The sequence below is a fragment of the Limanda limanda genome, chromosome 20, assembly GCF_963576545.1.
Source record: "Limanda limanda chromosome 20, fLimLim1.1, whole genome shotgun sequence".
Lineage (NCBI taxonomy): Eukaryota > Metazoa > Chordata > Actinopteri > Pleuronectiformes > Pleuronectidae > Limanda > Limanda limanda.
In genome coordinates this window covers 8,037,795-8,051,012 of record NC_083655.1, presented here as the reverse complement: position 1 = coordinate 8,051,012, position 13,218 = coordinate 8,037,795, and the positions used below count along the sequence as shown (strand labels likewise).

Genomic DNA, 13,218 nt, shown 5'->3' with positions numbered 1-13,218 from the left:
AAATGTTAAATAGTTACACTAATGTTAAATACTTACACTATCCTGGAGCTGAGTTTCCCCTGATAGCTTGGATTTATCTGTTGCTTGGGGGCATGAGCAAAGTGGAATGACGACACACACACACACACACACACACACACACACACACACACACACACACACACACACACACACACACACACACACACACACACACACACACACACACACACACACACACACACACACAGCCCATGAATGATCTCATCATGTGAGGCTTTTTTGTCGTCAGTGCTGCAGTGAATGACAGTTCTCCTCCTCCTTCTATATATGTATAGTTGCTTTAAAAGATAATTTAGATTGTGGGAGTGAATTCTACAGAAGATGGACTTATCAGGTCACCTCACATTTATTATGGAAGCTGTCATGAGCAGAGCACCCATCTCTCGGCTCCTAACCCTCTGAGTTGGCGCTATACAAATAAAATTGAATTAAATGACATGTGCAATGCATGTTGTTATTTTAATGATCTTGGCTTAGTTGCTCTATTAATCTTGACTGTGAAGTTATAGTTTTCATCATAAAGAACGTGATGCAGGAGAGTAGTTTAAAGATTCCACTCCACATTCTGTGGGTTTAAACATTAACCTCTATTTGAGGGCTGATCTGGCCGTGTGTCACTGTGCCCTCCAGCTGTAAGCATGATGTGTGGCTGACTCCCATGACGCCCTGACACAGATGTCACCCAGCAGCTCCCCTCTGACAGGCCCGCTCCATCGGAGGAGCGGCCAGTCTGCATGAAGGAAAGCTTCTGACAGAAAGCAGGAAAAGAAAAGAGGCCGTAACTCTGTATTACAGTTTCACGTTCAGAGTGGTTCTATTATTCCTGCTTTTATTTTTGTAGTTTTCACATTGTTGGATTCTCCGGCTGACCCCCACAGGCCTCTCTCCATTCTTGTGGGTATTTGAAGTTTCAGGGCTTGAAGTCTGATCACAATCACGCATGACCAACATTGCAGCGTTTGCCCTTCATTTGCATGCAGGCTGTGGAAGAGAGAAGTTCCTTGGTACTACTGGTCTCGCAGTCTGCTGAGCTTGTTCTCTGCAAATCTTGTGAAACCAACTTGTGGCTTTAAGAGAATGTGTTCAATCGGAAAACGGAAAAGTGTGCGGTGATTTTGTTACTCTAGGTCCTGGCATTTGCAAGGTGTCTTTTAAACGACTTAATTAGTTTCGCAGTTTGCATTGGTCGTCTTTTAAATGTTGGGTGGTAAACGAGAGCCGGGTTGAGTGTATTAAGTTACTGCACTCGTACAGGAGGAAGCCGGGCGGCTTGCAGATAACCTGAAGTGAATCAGAGGAAGTGTTGCACAATAGGAAGTGGTTTTTTTTGTATGCACAGCTATTTGTTCCATGTTTTTTTGAACTCAGTCTGCAATTCGGCCATTCTCCCCAAGTTAGGCACAGCAGAACATAACGGCAAACCTTTTACTGGATCCTTACCATAACTGTTACAACTCTGGTTGCGTTATTTCTCTTGTGTGTTTTGTTATTGAGTTATAACAGATTGTCAGAGAGAAGTGAAATAACATGCGTGTGCAGGTTCTCTCCTGCTGTTTGAGCTAGGCCCTACTTTGTTATACTCCTGCGTAGAGTTTCATTTAGATGTGGTTTGTGTCGACCTGTGTTTCAGAGGCTGACATCTGCTGGAGGACTGTGACCCGGGGCCACTGCCAGGCCAGGCCTCCCTGCTCCGGACTGACAGTCGCACAGCTCCACTGCTGGTGAGTCCTCCTAACAAGCCTCACCTGTAAGCCGTGGGGAACGTTTGTTGTCGTGTGATTGGTTCAGAAGTGGCTACAGCGAGTAATCTGCAGATGGTTGTCTCAATTTATCTTTTATCTAAGTTTATATATGTTAGTGGGTGACATATGGTCAGAAAATGGTGAAAACTTTCAGAGAAACTTGAATATATTTGATTACTGTGACAAAGAAAAGCAGCAAACGCCCACAACTGAGAAGTTACAACTAAATGGTGTTTGAAAAATTACGATAACAATTAATGGAATATTAATTAGGGAAAAGAGATCTCTTCACAGCCTCATTTACTTATGACTTATGACTCAGGGTTCATACAAACATTGAAGTATTGTCCGAAAACCAACTTTACTGTTAATTTGAATATCTAAGTCTGTATGTTTCATCTCAGTGTTCAATTCATCGATGAAAATTCCCCCATTGGGCTATTTTTATTATGTCAACTTCCATTTTGCATGTCCAGATTGCATCTCCTGTTCACACAGTTACTGCTGATTTGCATTTACGTGTCTATTTATATCCATCCAAGGATTAAAATCATATCTGATCTTCATTTGAATTGACCGCAGCGCTGGAAAACACAGGTCACTGAGAGGAAAAGACATAATTCTCTACATCCCTCTGGTTTGTGCGCCTGCATTTCTCCCATTGTTTCAGCAGGAATTTAGGTCATGAAGGACTTTGAATCGATGGAGGCATTTTTCTGTAAATGGCTGTTGATACTTAGCTTTCTTTCCACTGCTGGTGTTTCCCCTGCTCGCGTGGGCTCAGTGCAGGTGGGAGGAGAAATCGTGGAACTGTTGTCTCACTTTGCTGTTTTAATACCCAGGTGGAGATATTGCTCTCTATGGACATTGTTCAGCAGCCTCAAATCAAAAAATTGTCCTCGATCTGACCATGGATTTGTGGTCCACACAAACATTTAATAGGTTCTTTCCTGACCCACACACTACATCCTTCCACCAAACTTTGTGGTAATCCGTCCTACAGTTTTTGGGAAGTCGAAGCAATGACCTCGGGGCATAAACACAACCTCCTTGGTGCAGGTAATAATTAAAGTCATCATAAAAACTGTTGAAATGCAGTTTTAACATCTTCCTTGAACCTCTTGCTGTTCAGGCGTAATGGCTTGTGTTAAAATAAAAACCATTTAGCCTTTTTCGTCACCAAGGATTAAAGATATTGAGCATTTTTAATCTCTGTGCTTGTACCTTGCGTGCACCACTACAGACATATCGTTATGTAAGACCGCCGGTGGTGCACCTTTGCCTATTAATATCATCTTAATGTGCCGTGCTGTTGGTGCATGTGTAACACTGGCTCAGGGGATGAAGTGCATTGTGGGCTGTAAAAAGGAGCAGAGAGATGTACAGTAGGTGCTTCCTGCACCCCCCCCCCCCTCTCCCTCCCCTCCCCAGGCCCAGTGTATTTATGTAACGACAGGGCGCCGGGTCACTGCTCACGACAAACTCTCAGCTCTCGATACTTCTTGTGCGATCTCTCACACACGCACTCTCCATGTTTTTTAATTTCCATGCTGTTGAGCTGTTGTGCCTCACAGAGGATTTGCATGTTTCTTATTTTAGAGCAGAATGTTTTAGAAATTGTTTCCTGTTCATGTTTCCCTTTTGCTTTCTTTTTCTTCCTTCTCTCACTGTCTGTCTGTCTGTCTGTCTGTCTGTCTGTCTGTCTGTCTGTCTGTCTGTCTGTCTGTCTGTCTGTCTGTCTGTCTGTCTGTCTGTCTGTCTGTCTGTCTGTCTGTCTGTCTGTCTGTCTGTCTGTCTGTCTGTCTGTCTGTCTGTCTGTCTGTCTGTCTGTCTGTCTGTCTGTCTGTCTGTCTGTCTGTCTGTCTGTCTGTCTGTCTGTCTGTCTGTCTGTCTGTCTGTCTGTCTGTCTGTCTGTCTGTCTGTCTGTCTGTCTGTCTGTCTGTCTGTCTGTCTGTCTGTCTGTCTGTCTGTCTGTCTGTCTGTCTGTCTGTCTGTCTGTCTGTCTGTCTGTCTGTCTGTCTGTCTGTCTGTCTGTCTGTCTGTCTGTCTGTCTGTCTGTCTGTCTGTCTGTCTGTCTGTCTGTCTGTCTGTCTGTCTGTCTGTCTGTCTGTCTGTCTGTCTGTCTGTCTGTCTGTCTGTCTGTCTGTCTGTCTGTCTGTCTGTCTGTCTGTCTGTCTGTCTGTCTGTCTGTCTGTCTGTCTGTCTGTCTGTCTGTCTGTCTGTCTGTCTGTCTGTCTGTCTGTCTGTCTGTCTGTCTGTCTGTCTGTCTGTCTGTCTGTCTGTCTGTCTGTCTGTCTGTCTGTCTGTCTGTCTGTCTGTCTGTCTGTCTGTCTGTCTGTCTGTCTGTCTGTCTGTCTGTCTGTCTGTCTGTCTGTCTGTCTGTCTGTCTGTCTGTCTGTCTGTCTGTCTGTCTGTCTGTCTGTCTGTCTGTCTGTCTGTCTGTCTGTCTGTCTGTCTGTCTGTCTGTCTGTCTGTCTGTCTGTCTGTCTGTCTGTCTGTCTGTCTGTCTGTCTGTCTGTCTGTCTGTCTGTCTGTCTGTCTGTCTGTCTGTCTGTCTGTCTGTCTGTCTGTCTGTCTGTCTGTCTGTCTGTCTGTCTGTCTGTCTGTCTGTCTGTCTGTCTGTCTGTCTGTCTGTCTGTCTGTCTGTCTGTCTGTCTGTCTGTCTGTCTGTCTGTCTGTCTGTCTGTCTGTCTGTCTGTCTGTCTGTCTGTCTGTCTGTCTGTCTGTCTGTCTGTCTGTCTGTCTGTCTGTCTGTCTGTCTGTCTGTCTGTCTGTCTGTCTGTCTGTCTGTCTGTCTGTCTGTCTGTCTGTCTGTCTGTCTGTCTGTCTGTCTGTCTGTCTGTCTGTCTGTCTGTCTGTCTGTCTGTCTGTCTGTCTGTCTGTCTGTCTGTCTGTCTGTCTGTCTGTCTGTCTGTCTGTCTGTCTGTCTGTCTGTCTGTCTGTCTGTCTGTCTGTCTGTCTGTCTGTCTGTCTGTCTGTCTGCCCATCCCTGTTGTATTTTCTTCCTTGGAGATTGTCTCCATGACACACAGAGCTATCATTCCACTTGTTAAGCTCCTTTGCTTGAATGCTGCACCGTTTTGACAGCTTAGCCTCAGGTGGTTCATATATAGGATCACTAAGTCAGTGCATCCCCACCAGAGAACTGTGTGTGTGTGTGTGTGTGTGTGTGTGTGTGTGTGTGTGTGTGTGTGTGTGTGTGTGTGTGTGTGTGTGTGTGTGTGTGTGTGTGTGTGTGTGTGTGTGTGTGTGTGTGTGTGTGTGTGTGTGTGTGTGTGTGTGTGTGTGTGTGTGTGTGTGTCTATAGGCTAACCCCAAGCTGCCGTGGTGCTCGAGTGAGACTCAAATCCATTCACGATAATAGCCTGAACAACGAGCTATTTTAGTTAGCATGCAGTACACAAGCCTGTGGCGGTGCAGGCGAGCAGGAGACGCGTTGCATTACAAACAGAGAATGGAGCCGAGTTAATGCAGCAGAGTTTTGTGTGAATATGCACAGGATGGATTAGCTCACTAAGCCCGAGGAGAAGCTTTCCTTGGCTCTCCTGTTGCTAGGATCATAACCTGGTCAATACTGCCCCCAGCTGGTGGAGCCTGATATAGTGGATTTTGCACATAAAATATAGAATTCACATTATGCTGAAAATCCTTGATTATGTTTTCCCCTCATCAATTCACACTCTGAGCAAAAATACAAAGTGAAAACTGGGCATATTTATTAAAAAATAAAACACTGAAATATCAAATTGACACAAGTATTCCTACACTTTGCTATGACGCTTACAATTAAGCTCAAGTGCCTCTAATATTTCATGATCATCTTTAACCTGTTACTACACCTTGATGAGGGAAACCAGCACTGCTCATCAATCCCATTTTAGAGGTGGAGCATAGTAGTGGTAGTGTGGAGGTGTATTTCACTGGCAGAGAATTTAATTTAATTCAATTCAGCCTCCCCTCGATTTTTACTAGAGTACAGAGATATCCTTTAAAAGATCCGAGCCCTCAGGACCCTCCAACAGGACAGCGGGTGTCCTCGAGTGGCCCAAACGGAGCAGTGACCTGAACCCAATCTCTGTACAGACCTGAAAATAGCTCTGAACCGACGCTCGCCATCTGACCTGACAGAGAACGAGTCTATCTGAGAAGCATGGTAGTAAAATCCCTAAACCCAGGTGTGCACATGTTATTGCTAATCCCCGTCAAAGGTGCTTGTGAGGATAGGGCCTAAATATTATGTATTTCCATTTTTGGAAAAGATTAAAAAAAGGATTATTTTTATTTTGGCATAAGGCTGCAACATTAGATGAAATAAAAAGGGTCTGACTACTAGATCTCTGTGATTTTATGTTTTCTAGCTCTAAAATCAGTGATTCCAAACAAATGCCATCGATTACACTTCCAAACTAAAGGGGGTCTTTGTCTTTCAGGAGTTTACTTATGAAAAGACTTGGTCACGAGTTTTTTATATCATGGAAATATCACTTGCTCCAGTCTTGAGTCAGCATATGGAAAACGCCCCTGCTCCTCTTCACCCTCACAGGCTGCATGGGTAATTTGAGATGATGTGTCTAAGTGGGTGTAATATATGGAGTGGCTTGTTATGTCAGCTAAAAGCTCCCGGCTTCTCCTCAGTTATCTATTATTTATGCCTCTGGATGGCTCTGGAACTTCCTGTCAAAGTTCCCTCCTGCAGCCGCACATGTTGGACATCCTGTCAAAAGGCAGATTAACATTAGATTTAGTCAATAATAATAATAATGTTGAATTCTCTTCCTTTTTTATAAAATCTAAATCCCCTTTATCTCCTGAAGTGACTGCATGTAAACACTGGGTGGAGCTCTTGGATCAGTCATTAATGCCAGTCCTCATCCAGGGAGCTGGTTCTTTATTAGAATCAGATATTTATATTATTTGCTGCAAAGATTTTAAAATTAGTTTTTGCAGATGACAGCATTTTATTTTACTGATTCAACTAATTGTAAGGTTTCTAGCTGTTCCCTTGCAGTTGTATCTGAAAGTACGAAGCGTCCCTAAAGCTTGTTTGTGATGGTGTACGGTTTGGGAGTGGTCTTCGTTACCCATCATGCACTACTGCCTTCCTCCTCCAGATGGCACTCATCTCTCACAGAAATAAAAACCCCGGGTGCTCCTCCATGTGACAGGCATCATCCCTCCAAAATCTCCAGCGAGCCCCACCCAAATTCCTGTTAGGTTCACAATCTGCCGGGAAAAACTAAGTGAGGTGACGCTTCACGTGTGTTTCTCTCATTTCAAATGAGGCATTCATCTGTCATCACACAAAACTGTGAGGAGTAATCCCTCTGAATGTTGCGTTAGACTTGAGGATGCAGTGATGCTGGTGAGTCAGAGTCAGTCAGAAGGTCGGGCGAGTAATGATGGTTCGGGGCAAAAGAACCAGGGGGGGGGGGGATCAGTCTGTGAATGGGTTCTGGAGGCAGCTGCCCCTGAAGGAGGTGCTGCTTTGACTGAGGACACTGAGGCAATATGCCACTTTTTTTTAATGATTTCCTAACACGTCCTATAGGAGGGAAGTCAGAGGACTCTCAAGGGCAGGGAGGGAGGGTGGGTGGGGGGGGTGGGGGGGGGGGCTTCCTTCTCAGGCAGATGTTCAGCGGATGCAGAGGAAAGAGTCAAAAGTGGTGAAATTGGAAAAGAGTTCATACAGACATCGTGGCCAGGTTCCATAACCCTTTGACATGTCAGTCACGCAATATTTCCATCCTTCTCTTCATTTTGGAGAATCAAATAAACTTTTGTGGCTCTGATATAGATATATGTGATATATTCTGCTGTAGAAGCTTAGTCTTAAAATCAAGCAAATCAGTAATTGCTTCTGAAACTCCCAGTCAGTCTCTCTCTGTGTTGATGGGGTAAAGTGTTATATTGGTGTGACTGCCGAGCCGGCGCTGAGAGCCTCTTCGCTCTAATTTCAATGGAGCCAGCGTTTTAGCTGACTCTTTGTGTATGTGCCTGTTGCCATGGTTTCCAACTTTCATCTGGTGCCGTCCAAAGAGAGAGGGGGCTTAGCCGAGGATGAGGGGCTGTCACTTTCATCCTCCTCTTCTGAAACTGCCTCTCTGGTCCAAAACTGCCGGCTTCACGTGTTCATTTCCCTGATGAACACACAGTGAAGATGGGATGTGATGCAGGAAGCTTTTAAAGGAGTTGTTTTTTAAAGGAGGGAATATTTTTAATATTCGCCGGCAGCTGATGTCACTCTAAGCGCCGCCGCCAGTCGTGCAGATTCGGTTTTGTTTTGATGTGATAGAATCTGGGTGAGAGGAGCATTAGCCGATGTTTACCCGGGCGTGACAACACAAAGGCGTGGCTACGAGGTAATCAAGGTTCGCTCCCAAAAACAAACAAATGGCGGCCTCCCCCTAAGCCCCGCCCCCTTTTCCTCATCGCCATGTGTCCCCTAAGCCATTTCTAGTCAGCTGGGTTGAATTGGCAGGGGATGGGCGAAGGAGGGGGGGGGTGAGGAGAAGTTGAATTGGGGAAGACAACATGGCTTAGAGGAAGGGGTGTGTGTGTGTGTGTGTGTTTGGGGGGGGTTAGGGGCACACACGCCGGGAAGTGCTCCCCCATTTTCTGCCTGTCGGAACGGGCCAGTGTCAGCCAGCTCCGGCGGGTCCGGGGTCCGGCTGAGTGGGCTAACGCGATGTGGCGTGTCACCCGGGGAATCTAGGTCAAGTTTAAAGCTGCCTGGCGTTGCCCGCCTCTGCCGCAGTGTGACGCTCCAAAATCCCCCCCCCCACCCCTCCCTCCCACCTTCCACACACCCCATAATACACAGCACTCATCCTTACCCCATATTACTGTTTAATTTTTAACTTAAATATCATACACAGACCCAAAAAAATTAATAATAATGAGCCAGGCATTTCCCAGTCCAGACCCACATTATTTCAGACATAAACACACACACCGCCACCGCCGCCTCCCCATCCCCCCCCCCCCCCCCTTCCCTTTACACACCCCAGGCGTGCTCTCAGCCTCTCCACGGCCGAGCCCACGTGACGCTCTGTGCTGTGTCTGCGCCCGGCTGGGGAGCAGAGGAGGGGAGGAGAGGAGAGGGGAGGGCGTTGTTTTTCTTTTTTTCCATCCATAGTAAAGCGGCAGGACACGTGGATCCTCATGCTGCAGCCGAGTAGTGGAATGTCAGCACTCTGGTCCTCCTCCTCCCTCCCGTCAGCCGGCCATCGGCCCCTGGAGCAGGTTGGTGTCGGACGCTGCCGCAGTGCTCGGGTTCAGCTGCTCCGGCGTCTCAGAGCCGGGACCTGAGAGACGCCGGTGCCATCCGGAGGTCAGGCTGCTGCATGGGCGTGGCACTGTGGTGGTGTCTCTTCCAAAATAAGCTTCAGCCCTTTTTCTGCAACCTGCAAATACTTTCACAGTTTTATATTATATATTTTTCTGATATTTGACTGATTATCCGTTATTCGCAAAGTGACAACACAAAGCATAATTTGTGAATATTTTTTTTAATTTTAATTGATCATAATAATGTGAACTTGCTGTACTGCGTATAAAAAATAATGAAATCACTCCAACCCACAACGTGCTCACTAGTGGAATTAAAAATTCCTCTTCCCTCCTTCTGCTAATCCGCTGTTTTTGGCGCATTACCTCATCTGTATTAATATATTCATGTGCTTTCAAGTCCTACTACTACTGTACTCGCTGCTCACCGGGAGCCGGCCTCTGATTGGCTGCTGCAATGTTTTCAATGGCACTAAATTTTTTTTTGACTCCATGGATACAGTGAGCTGTTGGGTAGATCGGCTCAGCCAATGGGAGAAGCGCGCGGGCTCCTGCTTGTCAGATTCTGCCCCCTGGCCCTTAGAAGCAGCCCCCCCCCTCCCCTCCCACACAGGGAGCACGCGATGGCTCAGTGGGGGGGGGGTGTGGAGGAGGGGGGGTGCAAAACAACAACAAGGCTGTCGGCGGGCTCTCTGTGGTGCCCAGGTCATGCCAGCACGACCGGGTAGTACTACACTGCTGAGGGAGGGAGAGAGAGAGAGGGAGAGAGAGAGAAGGAGAGAGGGGCGGCGGCTTCAATTCCTCGATCTCTCTCTGATACTGTATCTGTGAACTTTCAGCCGGCACTTCACTCTACTACACCGTCACCAGGCAACCGGCGTACACACATGAACTCATATTGCATTTAATTCATCTTCTGTAAGGAGGGTCGTCATCACAGGAGCGATAAAGTCAGCTGGTTCATGTTTATGTAATCTGAAAGTGATACTCAGGCTGCAGTTTGAGAGAAAGATCGAGGTATAACAATTAAAAATGCTCTAGATTTAATCTCCCGTCTTTCTGCTACACTTGAAGATTCCCCCGGTTGACTCTGAAACTCGGCCACGTGAATCCCTGTCCCTAAAATGACCTCATTCTAGGCGGCACGGGGGGAGTAGCGTGCACGGCTGCCAGCGCTGGCGTCCGAGCGCTCCGAGCCCCGGCAGCTCTGCCAGGCAGCCGGTCCGAGGGCGGCTGAGAGGGGGCAGCAGAGGACCGGTGGAGGCCCCCCCGACGGTGGGCAGTGCCCGCTGCATCCAGCAGGGTGAGGAGGACGCTGACAGCTCTCATCCCTTCTGAGGGCGGCTGGATCAGGTGCTGCTGTCCGACAGCCAGGGAGGTGCCAGCGCCGGCACAGCCAGACATTCAGGTCACATTAGTGGAGGGTGACAGGACGAGGCCGGACAAGGCAGGTGGGGCTGTGCAGGTGGTCGCTGGGCGCCACGAGCGACCACAACAGTCAGGAGAAGATACTGTCTGTGCAGAGTGCTGCAGGAGAGAGAGAGGAAAGGAACAAATACCTTTTAACGGAGGAATGCAGAAACCTCCGAGCGGGATTCCTCCCCCAGGACAGACAGAAGTGCAATAGGTGTCTCGTGTGTGAAAGAGCATGTCGACAAAATAACATTATTTAAAGCATTCAGGAGACAACACTGTGGAGAGGTGCATCAATGTTTTAAGTATTCATACAAAAGACAAAGTATCAGAGCAGCAATGACAGTAATGATGGTGTTGTTGTCAGTAATAGTTGTAAACGTGGGCAGGCACATTTTATATTTAAGCAATCTAGTAGTAATCACAATCCTCAATCTAACACTGAGCAGCTTTCCTGGATCTGCAGCGATAAAACACAAAGAAGTCAATAGTGAAACCGCCTTGTTTTGAACTAGACCACCACAGCTGAAAACACCCAGATTTAAAATGTACTATCCAAGAAAATTAAAACCAGCACCAAAAGAAATCCCATTGAAGAAGCAGGAACCAGATCCAGAACTAGATAAACTTAGATATTTGATTTTATATGTATATATTTTTTATCTTCAGCTTGATTCACTCGTGACTGAACTTGAGGAAACATGTTAGAAGACATTTATTTTTTGTCCTTTTGACTTTGAGATGCTCTGCTCATTAAGTACCAATCCATTATCTGGATCCAGAGAAGGTAATAATATGTATAAAAGCTTTTTGTACATAAACTTTACAGTCAAGTATAAATTGTCCATTCATCATAAAAAAAAATCTCTGTTTAAGAAAAAAAAAAAAAGCCTTGACAAGGTTTTCAAGATGCAAGCCTACGCGTCGCCCCCCCCTCCCTCCCTCGTGCACCTCATGCATTTTAAAAGCACTCCATCTCCCCCCCCCGTGCTGCTGACTCTGTACTTTGCTCTGTCGCAGCGTCTCCTTGTCTCCCAGCATCACCTCTGCTGGCGTGATTCACCCTGTCACCTCCGGTCCTCACTCAGTCACTCTGGCTGCTCACCTGTCGCTCCTCCTGCTGACATCTGCCTGCTGAAGTTTAACTTCATCACATGGACCCTCCTTCCCTCCTTCCCTCCTTCCCTCCTTCCCTCCTTCCCTCCCTCCTCCCTGAGTGCTTCCTGCCCGTCTCCGCTCTGTCACCAGGGGTTAAATCTGTCACCGCCGCTGCTTTCTCTCTACAAACCGCCACCGATCTTCGACTCGTCATATGTCTGTTGACCTGGTGCTATTGAGAGAGATCCTGCTCTGTGCTTTCTAGGAGTTGGAGGATCGACAGGACGGAGACATGTGAGAGGCTGTCACTTCTCCCTGTGCAGCTCTCAGTAGATCTGTAGCTTTAAGGTGTATCTGTAAACGTCTGTGTGCATCAGCAGCGACGGTATGGGTGTGACCGCCAAAGCTTGGAAAGTCTTCCTCATCATCATCATCCTCTTCCTGAACCGTCAAGTCACGTCATAGGGACAATGGCAAAGTCTGATACTTGCCTTATGCTGCACAGTTGTTGCACCAGGAATTAAAATCCAGTTACAAAGTGTGAAAGCTTGAAAAAGGAGTATTTTTTAAGTGAAGGTCAATGAGACTCGAGTACATTTCTGAAACATTTTCATTTGCATCTTTATTTGCTTGAACAATGGAATCATTTCATATATTATTTTAATTTCTTGTGTATGGGGACATGGAACTGGAGAGTTTTCGTAATATTCTGGATTCTTTTCATCAAGATCCATAAATCATTCCCTTGGAAAACAGTGAAAACTTCAAAACAAGTCACTTTCTCACAAGAAGAAAGTGATTAAAACATTTCTGGATCCTCTGTCCCGTCCTTTCATCAGGTTTTTTGAAAATCTGTTCTGTAGTTTTTGCTTAATCCTACAAACTGACACACAAGGGTGAAAACATAACTAACTTTTGGACGTAATACTTGGTTTGCAGTTTAAATCTCTTTGTCATAGAATTTAACGTGGAATTCCAACATAACTCAGGCGTTCATAATATTCCGGATTCTTTTCATCAAGATCCATGAATGATTCCCTTGAAAAATAGTGAAAACTTCAAAACAAGTCACTTTCTCACAATGTTAAAGAACGTGATTGAAACATTTCTGGATCCACTGTCCCGTCCTATCAAGTTTTGTGGAAATCTGTTCCGTAGTTTTTCCTTAATCCTACAAACTAACAGACAATGGGTGAAAACAAAACTAACTTGTGGAGGTAATACTTAGTTGCAGTTTAAATTTCTTTGTCATAGAATCTAACTTGCTCCAACATCACTCATGGGATGTGAATGTATTTTATACTATATGGACGAATCAGAATCAGAATGTATTTATTGCCAAGTAGGTTTACACCTACCGGGAATTTGCTCTGGTTGTTGGTGCATACAATAAACATAAAAACACAATAAATACTACGACTGGCCTGCACTGTGCTCCTGTAGTACATACAAACCTCTGTGTCTGTCCCACTGTCGGTACTTAGGTTGGCAAAGGGACGTGAATGATTCATGTTGTGTTTCACGATACTGCGGCGCACTGTCCCGAGGAACATCGTGGTTCTGCACAGACGACGAAGTGCATTTCAAATCACGGCGGACGAGCTCTACATCACACACGAGCAACCAACTCCATAAT

At 46.2% G+C, this 13,218-nt stretch overlaps 1 protein-coding gene across 1 annotated transcript in view; it reads left to right on the top strand.

Moving 5' to 3' along the window:
• fam49bb (family with sequence similarity 49 member Bb) overlaps positions 1–13,218 on the top strand; it is a 33,828-nt gene that overhangs the window by 7,678 nt on the left and 12,932 nt on the right. Inside the window, exon 2 of the mRNA XM_061093738.1 lies at positions 1,673–1,763. The gene's annotated coding sequence lies outside the window, so the exon portion shown is untranslated. The remainder of the gene's footprint in view (positions 1–1,672; positions 1,764–13,218) is intronic.